The sequence below is a fragment of the Nannospalax galili genome, unplaced genomic scaffold (genome assembly GCF_000622305.1).
Source record: "Nannospalax galili isolate Female #2095 unplaced genomic scaffold, S.galili_v1.0 scaffold640, whole genome shotgun sequence".
Classification (NCBI taxonomy): Eukaryota; Metazoa; Chordata; class Mammalia; order Rodentia; family Spalacidae; genus Nannospalax; species Nannospalax galili.
Window position 1 is genome coordinate 230688 of NW_008346088.1, and position 11650 is coordinate 242337.

Sequence of the window (11650 nt, forward strand, 5' to 3'; positions counted from 1 at the left end):
ACAGCAGTCACTCTGGTACAATGCCTTCTAAAACAAATAACTAGAAAATCTTATAATTTGCAATCTACATCCTTATTCACGTCCCAGTGATTTCCCCCATTTCTGACATGCCTTTCTATATCTCCCAATAGGTGTCGCTCTATCTAGAATCAATTTAGCATTTATTTTTTCTACAAACTGAGCATACCAATTTCCTCTTGAGAACAGAAGCTTGCCATTAAACTATTTTCCCTAAAATTTTAAATATGATTTAAATATTTTTATAAGTACAAAGTAGTTTCAATATTCATTAGTCAAACAACCTTGAAACCAATATCATGCATTTTGTTTAGAAAGGGTCTAGAATTACCCTGCCAAAAGGTAGTAACTTAGATTGTGTCTGTTTGTCTTAACTTCTAAACTTTCTTGGAATACTTGTTGCCTCCTACAGGAGTTTAACTGTTAACATTTTGAAGCACTGTGGGTGTTCCAGAGCCATAGAAATTATCTGGGTCCTCTGATTTTTCCTCATCCCCTCTTAGACCAGAAATAATAGACCTTTAAGAACATGTCATATTTTTTATTTCAAAAATCACTTTTATTTTTCATCAGAGTCCTTTGAAATGACATTTTCCTTCCAATATTACAGCCAACAAAAACAATGATAAAATAAAGCATAAAATAAAATGTTAGCCAGGGTCCACTTTGGGTAATTGTTCAGCAGTGAGCAGCAGCCCCTTACACAGGTCTATTTCCTTTATCTCATGGTCTGAAGGTTAGTGCTGTCTGCTTTCCTTCCATTGAGATCTCAGAAGGCACGAGCCAAGTAGAGCTGGTCTATGATTGGTCTAAGGTTACAATGGTATGAACTCCAAGTAAATAAGCAAATGACAGGACAAATGCATTGATAAAGAACCCACTCTCTACAAGTCATAAGGCTAGGTACTGTGAGACAGTGAGGCAGTCACTTCCTTTAAGCAATTAACAGCTTTGCACATTTGATGCCCTAAGATGGATGTATTAGCTACTTTTCTGTTGCTGTGATAAACACTATAATCAAAGCAACTTATAGGACGAGTTTATCTGGCTTGAAATTTCAGAGGGATAAGAGTCCATAGGGGGTGGGGTGTGATGGGGTGAGGCATGGCAGAAGGCAGCAGGAGTAGAAAGCTGAGTGACCACATCAAGGATGTGTGGGAAGGAGAGAGAGAGAGAGAGAGAGAGAGAGAGAGAGAGACAGAGAGAGACAGAGAGAGACAGAGAGAGACAGAGAGAGACAGAGAGAGACAGAGAGAGACTGGAAACAGAGCAAGATGGAGCAGCAAACCTTCAAAGCCCTCCCTCAGTGGCATACTTTCTGCAGCAAGGCCATACCTTCTGAACTTCCACAAACAGCACCACTAGCTGACCAAGTATTCAGATTCTTGAGCCTATGGGGAACATTTCTCATTCAAACTACAACAGACATGAGCATCACTGCAATTCAAAAGATAATCTCAAAGGATAAATCATAGACACCAAAGGAGAGAATAGGAACAAACACATTTGGAAAGGTCAACAGAAGGAGTATACATGTGGAGTGGGAGGATTTGAGAGGGTTTCTTGGACATGGTGGCTGTTTGAGATGAGCTTCACTTAAGGCCTAATTTTGGTAGAACTGCTGGGCAAGGCGCTGCCTATAATGAGGAAGGATGAAGCATGAAAAGAAGGAAGCACATGGCCTGTGATAAGAATAGTGAAGACTCCTGCCTGGCTGGGGCTGGTGGGTAATTTGGGAGTCCACATGTGCTCCACAAACCAGCTTAAGGAGGTTAGACTTACTGTGGAAGCAGTGGAAAGTCTCTGAAAGGTGTAGAGCAATATCAATCAGATGTCTGTCAGAGTGTGAGTGGAGGAGGGAAAATGAGGTTGACATAAGAACCTGCAGGAAGAAACTGCCTAGGCGTGAGGGACCGAGGCCCGTCATCTGCATCTTATAATGTGCAAGAGAGGAAAGATAAGATGGAGTCTCCAAATTCATTATTGTTGCATTAGTCAGCTTCCTCACTTGATACGGTGAATGGCTTCAAAACTTCACCTCATAAATCAAACAGTTTATGTACTGCAGAATAAAACTTTCTTTGTCATGTGAAGATGATGCATTTCCGAAGTCTTCTTTTGCTGAAAGGCTAAAGAGAGTTCAAATGTGACAGATCTGGAGTGACAGCTGTGGGAGAGAGTGGCATTTAAAGGGCTGATGAGGGAGAGATGCCAGTGAAGATCTCAACACCTTTGCGATGGAAAATTCTACAGCTCTCTGGCTAATACAAAATTAGATTTCCAAAAAGAATATGTATAAAATAAAAGTAAAGTCCCAGTGAAATCTTGATGCATGCTGACACATGGACAGACAGCTAGGATACCATGCTAAGTGAAATACACTAGTCACCAAAAGATGAATACTTTATGATGCCACTGATTTGAGATCCCTAGAGTAATCAAATTCAGAGAAAAAGAAAGTAGATAACATTATTAGGCTGAGGGAAAAAGGAAGGGAGAATTCCTGTTGAATAAATACAAATTTTCACTTTGAAATAAAAGAATTCTACAGGTAATGGTGATGGTTGAAAAGAGATGTGCATGTACATACAAAAAGAGTTAAAATGGCATCTATGCATATTTTATTTAAAGGTACTTTATATATTATTTAAAAATTTTTATTATTTTTATCTTATGTGTCTGAGTGTACTGCCTGCATGTATGTGAGTGTGCCTGTGTGTCGCGCAATGCTATGGAGGTCAGAAGCGGGTTTCAGATTCCCCTGGAACTGGAATTAAGGATGGTTCACAGCCAACATGTGGGTGCTGGGAATCGAACCCGGGTCCTCTACAAAAGTAGTCAGTGCTCTTAACCGCTGAGCTATCTCTCCAGCCCCTTATGTATTATTTTTATTTTATGTATATGAGTGTATTGCCTGCATGTATGTGAGTGCACCTGTGTCGTGCAATGCCATGGAGGTCAGAAGAGAGCTTTGGCTTCCCCTGGAACTGGAGTTAAGGATGATTTGTAGTTTCCATGTGGGTGTTGAGAATTGAACCCAAGTCCTCTGCAAGAGCAATCAGTGCTCTTAACTGCTGAGACATCTCTCCAGTCCCTTACATATTATTTTTATTTTATGTGTATGGATGTATTGTCTGCATGTATATAAATGTACCCATGTCATGCAATGCCTGCAGAGATCAGAAGAGGGAGTTGAATCCCCTGGAACTGGAGTAATGGACAGTTGTTAGCTTCCATATGGGTACTGGGAACCAAACCCAGATCCTCTGCAAGATCAGTCCAGTCAGTGCTCTTAACCACTGAGCCATCTCTCCAGTCTCTCTATGTGTATTTAAATGGACACACACACACACACACACACACACACACACACACAAATTAATAATAAAATATATATATATATATATATGATAGAAAGCACTTACCAATTTTTATGGAGAAAGTTCATGCCTATGGCTTGATTTTCATGCCTGGGGAGGTTGACATTTTTACAGGGAGAGCAAATGTCTCTGAGAAGTTTGCTACAGGAGAGGAATCAGTGAAAACAGGCTGGTTACCAGCAGGTACACAGGGCTGGGCTAATGTGCACCTCTAATATAGGAAGATGTCTGCAAGGAGCCACAGCACTCTTGCTCAAGATAATTCATCTGACCAGAGTCATTCTTTAAAGCACAGTTCATCAGAGTCAGAAATGCAGAGAAGACATGACTAGTACATCAGCAGCCATCACAGGGGATGATTACATCTTAAATACTCACTGGAAAGAATGGAAGAGGGAAGGCATCAGGGAATATTCAAAGACTGTGGGCTTAAAATGAAATTTTCCTGCACCAACCCAATATGTATTGCCCTTGGTATAAATGCTTTGGGTCTCAATGACAGTAGAAAACCAACTAATAATACTATCCATCTTTTCCAGTTGTCATTTCATATGAGGCTCTGCACTGCCAGAAGAGGAAAGAAATTTGTATGAAGTGAAGAAAGTCAGTAAGAAAAACAAATGAAAGGAAGAATTGAAAGGAAGGGGGAGCCACAAGGAAAGGAGATGGTTGTGAACTGGCATCATGAGAAGAACAAAGGACAGGGGGGTCATGTGAGGTAGGACTAGAAACATCTACAAAAGCCACAGAAAATATATTTGGAAGTAAATCAAAGCATGCTAGAATAAAAAGAGGAGACTTGATACAGAGGAAATAATAAAGAGGACAACTTGCAGACAGTGTGGAAGATATAAACTCCCAGTATTAGTAAAAGAATATTTTGAAAGTATAATGTAGGGGCTCAAGGGATGGTTCGGTAGTTAAGAGCACTGGTTGTTTTTCCAGAGGACTCGGGTTCAGTTCCCAGCACCCACATGGTGGCTAATGACGATCCATAACACCAGTCCCAGGTGATCTGACTCCCTGTTCTGACCTCCACTGGGCATTGCACAACATGGGTGTACTTACATACATGCTGGCAAAACACTCATATACATAAGATAAATAAAAAATTTTAAATGTGTATGAGTATATTGCCTGGAATGCATCCATGTTGTGCAATGCTCATGGAGGTCAGAAGAGGGTGTCGGATCCCCTGGAACTACAGTTACAGATGGTTGTTCACTGCCATGTGTGTGCTGGGAATGGGACACAGGTCCTCTGCAAGAGCAGCCAGTGCTCTTAACTGTTGAGCCATCTCTCCAGTCCCAATAAAATAAGTTTTAAAAGTACAGTTTAAGTAAGAATAAATGATCCATGGAAGCACTGCAGTCAGAGCTCCACAAAGGTCAGCTGCTATACTTAGGAGTGCTGACAAGGACTGTATGGAGCCAAAGATGTTCGAGAGTTTTCATTCAGACATCAGCATCAGCATGAAAACCCCTTACAAGGACACTGTCGAGGTCAGATGGGTGCAGCTTTTCCATTTGCCTCATTTGGGTTTCTCCTGTGCTTGAGATGGCAGCCACAAGGTAGCTGCTGCTGGCATCATTTGGAGGCCTGACAGTCCTGGAGTGTACCAGATGACTCCTCTTTCCCTTGTCCAGAGCTTGAGCGCTCATGTGGTTTTTCTCCCCTAAGCTCATCCTTCAGGGCACTCTATGTGGCCCAACCCCTAGAGTTTGTTAGATTTCTCAACAAACAGACTAGCTTCTGAGAACACAAAAACTTCTTTGCCTGGAACTGACGTATTATCTTTGCCCCTTCTACTGGCAAGGCTAAGTGCAACCCGGATTCAATGTGGTAAGTAGCAAAGGACAACAGAGGGCGTCGAGAGTGGGATGCCTGGTTTGTTAGAGGTGGACTTTGGTGACAGCTGCTATAGTTGGCATGTAAGGCTGGCTATGAAGAGTACATTATGCCCCAAATTAAGAAAGGATATGGTGTGGGTACCAGTGGATGAAGGGAGCAAAAACCAAGACTTGGAGCTGAGCTAGATTTAAGCAGAAGTAGGACATGGCAGATGACTAGAAGACTCCATACATGTGCCTAGACCCAGGAGACAAGGAAGACAGACATAGAACTGGAGACTTTGATCAGAGAAAGCAACCTGGGTATCCTAGAGTACAACCAGCAGAAAAAAAAAAACACCAACAAAGAGCTATATAGAAAGACCCATGGACAGGATATGATGAAGCTACCCAGACCTTGGGTACCAAGATGGCATGCTGGCAGCTGAAGCAATGGCCTCAGGGGACTTCGTTATCATCCCCTGCTTAGGATGCATCAGGATTGGTCAGGCATACTGGAAGAGCATTAAGTGGGCTGTTTGAGATTTAGAAACACTCCTTGCAGAAGAGGAAAGAAGAGCCAGGCCAGTTGCACAGCTTTGGGCTCAGGAGAACCAAGTACACTTTCATTTGCATATCAACTTACCTGAGGCCTGCTCTGTCTTCTGGGGGGCTCTCCACCTAGAAGCTTGCAAGGCGAACAGAAATGAATATCAGACTCCACCGAACTCCACTGAACTCCATTTCCACATCACCTCACACCTGATTGCTTCTAAGTGGCTGTGAATGGTAACTCCAATCTTCTCCTTTCAAAATTTTGTTTTGTTTGTATGCTGGTGATTGAACCTGGGGCTTGGCGCTTGCTCTGGACACACTCCACCACTGATGTACACTGTCAGCATGCCATCTCTTCTACCTGCCTTGCACCCCACTCTCACATTGGCCTCCTGGAAGTCTTCATTGTCTGTTGCTGTGCCACCAGACATTCACATACTGAAAATTTTGTTCCATCTTCATGATAAAATCTTGATATCTTGGGCTGCCATTCAAGAGTCCACAAACCTGTGTCTGAGAGGAAAGAGATTGGGCTGGAGGATAGCAGAAATGAAATTTCCAGAAACCATTGCCATTGCCCTGTAAAGCCATTCAACAAACCACATCACCTAGCACAGTCATGCATGCCCAGTGAATAGGCTCTGGGTCCCGGTGTTCTCACAATTTTTTTTGCTGTGTCTATGCTATTTTCTTTCCTTCCTTTACCATTTCCTTTATTGACACCTGGGCAGAGAATGAGGAGTCTTTCATTTCTCCAGGAAGAGGTAAGTTGAACTGAGTTAAATAAAAGATTTAGACTTTGAAAATGGAAAAGAATCAAATTGACTACAAATAAAATCAAAACAAAGGTGCTCTAAGGATTCTTTTGATCTCTTAAACGAGTTTTAGGCAACTGTGTTATAGTAATATAATGAGATAGAAGAGAAAAAAACACCCTCTTTAGATCGTGTGGGGGTCCTAAAGGTAACAGGGTTCTGATTCACAGACATAAGTTCACGTTATGCTGGGTTTCCTTAAGCAAGTCATTTACTTCACTTGCAAGTTTATTTGTTTTGTTTCAATTTAGTAAGTTGCAGAATAAGTTATTTTAAAATTAATCTTTCCAAATTAAGTTAGTTTGTAATATTTCAATAATAAGATATTTTGGGCAGCATTGTGTTTTAAATATACTGTGAAGGTGAGCATCTCAGATTAGCATGATGTTTATAAAATGTCAGAGAAATGAATGCAAATTGTTTTTGAAATTGTTTATAAATATTAAGAATTTTAAGCATATGTGGTGCTAAGTGATGTTGACATATCAGGGGAAATATGCAAAATAGAAGGAAAACAAAGCAACCAAACTTCCCTCACACTTATTTTGCTACATATGACATGATAAGTTCTCTGAAGAAAAAAGATATTTGATCAAATTAGTGAGGCCTGTGATGTCATTAGAAAGATGTGCTTAGCGTAGTGGGGTGACTATAGATGACATCAGTGTGCTGTGTATTCCAAGGAGGCTAGAAAAAGGACTAAAATGCTTTGATGACAAAGAAATTATAAAAGAGGACACAGATGTCCTTATCCTGATTTGAACACTGCGCAATGGACATGTTCATTGAAACACCAGTTTACCCCATAGATAAGTACAACTTTTAGTCAATAAAATTAGGGCTCTGGGGAGATGGTTCAATGGTAAAGTCCTTGCCATATAAGCATATGGACCTGAGTTCAGATACCCAGAACCCACTTGAAAGTCAGTATGGTGGCATGCACCTGCAATCCCAGTACTGGGGAGGCAGAAACAGGTGGATGCCTGGAGCTTGTTGGTCAGCTAGGCTAGTCAAATTGTTGAGCTCCAGATTCAGCAAGAGAGCCCATTCTCAAAAACAAGGTGAAGCATGATTAAGGTAGACACTCAACAATGACATCTGGCCTCCATGCACAGATGTATACTTGTGCATGAAGATCTGAATGCACATGTGCATGTACTCACAGGAACATGTACCTACATCTCTCTCTCTCTCTCTCTCTCTCTCTCTCTCTCTCTCTCACACACACACACACACACACACACACACACACACACACTGCACATGGGAAAGCATAGTTAATGATGAAATATTGCTTGAGGAACTAAATCTTCTCGACAAAATGTAGACATTGAATGAAGGAATATTGTATTTAGGGAACTTTCTGATATTATGATGGTTTAAAAGCTGCCTCTGGGTGACCTGGTAAAGAAGAAGAGTCAGAAAGAGAAAAAAACCCAGACTATTTCAAAAACAAAAAGAGAGAAAGACTCCAGAGACTCATGAAGGTAATGATAAAATTCCTGAAAAGTGTGGAGAAGAAGACATGTGATGCCAAGCCAAGCATGGCTCTAGCTGTGTGGTACCCCATAGGGGAAGGGTAAGCCAGGCAGGCAACCCTGGTGAAGAGAAACTGGAAGTCCTATCCTCAAAACAAGCTCACAGTTCTCACAAGCCTCAAACCCAGCTGCATGCTTTCCAAGGCAGCAATTCCTCCCCTGAGTGGCTCAGCAGTGGAAAGAAATCCCATTCTGTCACTTTGTGACTTGGAAGACAGAGGCTGGATGCCATATTGAGAGAGAACCTATTGTTTGAAATTAAACCCTAGGATCCTGAGAACAGGAAACTATTACAAGACCGGCAGCCTGAATTTAACATTCCACAGCTTCAGGCCGAGAGAGGTGGTCCTGAGAGGCAGCTGTGGAGAGTGGGCAGACCCAAGGATGCTGACAAGTCAAAAGAAGGCCATAGGTAAAAAACAAAACAAAACAAAACAAAACAAAAAAACCCACCTTTGGTTGTCAGGAGCAGATCTCAACAACTGAAGGTAAGCCTTGTGCCTGACATCAGTGGCTGGATTAACTTCTGGAACCACTTGCACAGTTCAGTGTTGTAGAGCCTGAAGACTGAAGGACTAGTGGTCTAATGGATATTCTTAGCTGCATCCCTCCAACGGGGTGATTACTCAGAAGGTCTCAGAAGTGTAAAGACAGTGTCTCTGCCTGTATAGATCTCAGCACAGTGGTTGCTTCTCATACCTACAGCACAATTGGGAGGCACTCTTAGATAGAATATTGGCCACCCCAGAGGATACAATTTGGGGAGCTTTGTGAAGATGAGAGAACTTACCCAGTCCATAGACTATAGAGCTAAGTGTGGCTAGTAGAAGCCTTGGTCCTCCAAGAAGAGAAACTATCAACTTGCCCAAGAAGGTAACTTTTCCTTATGAGCCAGAAGGGAAACTATATGCCCAACACAGGCATAAGCCACAGCAAACACCAGAGCCTACAAGCTCAACTGACACGCCCCTGTCACACGCAGTGACAGTGGACACTGGAAGTGTCCAATTTTCCAAGAACTCAAAAAAAAAAAATGCCCACAAGTGAAACAAAATCAGATAGCATAATTGGAAAAGTTAGAAAATGAGAAAAAAAGAAAATAAATTTTAAAAACTTAAAAAATTTTAAACAGAATACAAATTGATGCTACCAACAACTAGAAGGGCATTTTCTCCTGTCTAGCACTGTGTTCTTTGTTATATAGCCTTCAGGATGAACTTGCACCAAGAGACATCTGGGTACAAATGCTTGACTGGAAACAACATATGTGACAGAATGCATGAAATATGGTGGGTGCTATGGGAGGTGGCACAGATGGGGGAAGGGTCTAAATTTGATTAAGATTTAGTATATGAAATGTATAAAATCTCAATAAAAATATTAAAATAATTGATACTGTTTTAGTTTCCTTTCATATTGCTGTGATAAAAACATTGACTAAAACCAGCTGGGGAAGAAAGCGTTTATTTGACCTACAGCACAGTTCATCATCAAGGGAAGCCAAGGCAGGAACTCAGGGCAGAAACCTGGAGTACAGACCATTGAGGTATGCTGCTTACTGGCTTGCTCTCCTGGCCTGTGTTCCACCTGCTTGCTTATACAACACAGGACAACCTGCTCAGGGATGGCACTGCTTACAGCGGTCTGGGCCCTCCCATATCACTCAACAATCAAGAAAATGCCCCACAGACATTTTTACAGAAAATGCCCCTCTTCCCAGGTGTGTCAAGTTGACAACTAAAGAAAGCTATTCAGCATAGAGGCTAATGAAAATAGCTTCAACAGACTGCAAACACGAAATGGTAAAAAGGAGAAACCAACCAAAAAGTCTATATACATTTAAACAGAAATCCAAATCCAATTGGACATAAATATGTTAAAAGACAAAAAAAAAAGAATTAGTGTAAAGATTTCAAATAATCTTTCTGGAGATTTAAAAATATAAGAGCAAGGTAGGTTTGATGTCTCCTTCTTCTCTAAAGACTGAAGGACATGCCTGATTCCACGGAGTCATGCAGCTTGTGGACTCTGTTGTTATCATCCAGTGCTGTGTTGAGGTCAAACTGGAATATTCAGGCCATGCTTACTGGCTTGGTTCCTGGGAGTTGTCCTTTGGGACTTCTGTAGAGTTTGGAAGTCATCTACCAAGTGTTCGTCCTCAATCGCATCAACAACCACAGGATCACTGTTCCATACAAACACATCAGATGTCATAAACAGCAAAATTATATCTTTTTTCTTGTTTGGTCAAATGTCATTTCTAGAGTTTGAGAACTTCTCAAGTGTCTGTTTTTTATATTTTCTTCATGACTTGTCTGGCAAAATGTTTCCAGTTTTTCTCAAATTTCTTTAAGATGGTCTTCTACCTTCTGAATGACTTTATATTTTACCCCTGAGTAAAAAGATGATGGAGATGCTTAAGCGGGTACATGTGTGGATCCATGAGGAAGAACTATCCAAATACATGCCAGAAGGAAAAAGTTGCATCTGTTCCGTGATTTTTTTAAAACAACATTAGGACTACACAAATAATAGAACTTTTGATACTGGGAAGTGGACTGAGCTCTTTAATGAGGGATAAATACTCCAACAGCTGCTGACTCCTTCTCAGAGTAGAAATTGTTGCTATGAAGATCAGAACTCAGGATTATACTGATGCTCAAAAGAAATGGAATGTTCCCTTCTTATTATTTTGTGAAGAGAGTAAATGGTGGTTGAATAGATGGGGTGCAGAGATGGAGGGATTATCTCCAGAGGGTACAAGGCTGTTGTTGATGCATTGAAGGAGCTGAGAAAAGATCCAAAGATCATTGCATCTATGGTAATAAACAGTGAAGCCCACTTGAGTTATTTTAAGAAGAAAAGCAATTTTAAAGGTTGTGAAGTAGTTTCTTGAATTTCTGGGAGGGTCACAGAGTCAGTATTTAAGGCTGTCCAATCAGGAAGAAGCTCAATATACATCAAGAGACTGCTCTAGTGAAGATCCACCATTTCATTGCTAGTCCCATGCACTTTTGGTTGCATTAACTGAAGTACTAGGTACCCTAAACTGGAGAACTATTCCTCCTTACCCCCAAAGCTGAAAGTCTCCATTGCCACGCCTATGAAAAAATACATCCTTGCTTTGTCATTGTAAGTATTTTATGAAGACTCAAATTAGTGTCTCTGATGTGCAGATACTGTATCACAAGATACGAAGGGTATTGAGCCTCTCACTCTCAGACATAGATGTGTGATGTGAGATGTTTGCCACTTGTGAGAATGGCTGGGTGAGGCAGTCAGAAAGCATGATACATGTCATCTCTCAGTGGCATGACTTCAATGCAGGAGCTAGAAAGTCTTGACAGGCTACATGCTGCAGGTGAGAGAAAAGATGTGATTGCTAAGATTTTATGTGAGCACGGTGCGGCAGACAATGGTGCCGTGACTGAGTACGTTTAAACAAAAAGGAGGGGTTTGCTGAAGGAAGGGTTCTGGAACAACAGCAGCAGAAATATCCTCAAATAAAAAAATTT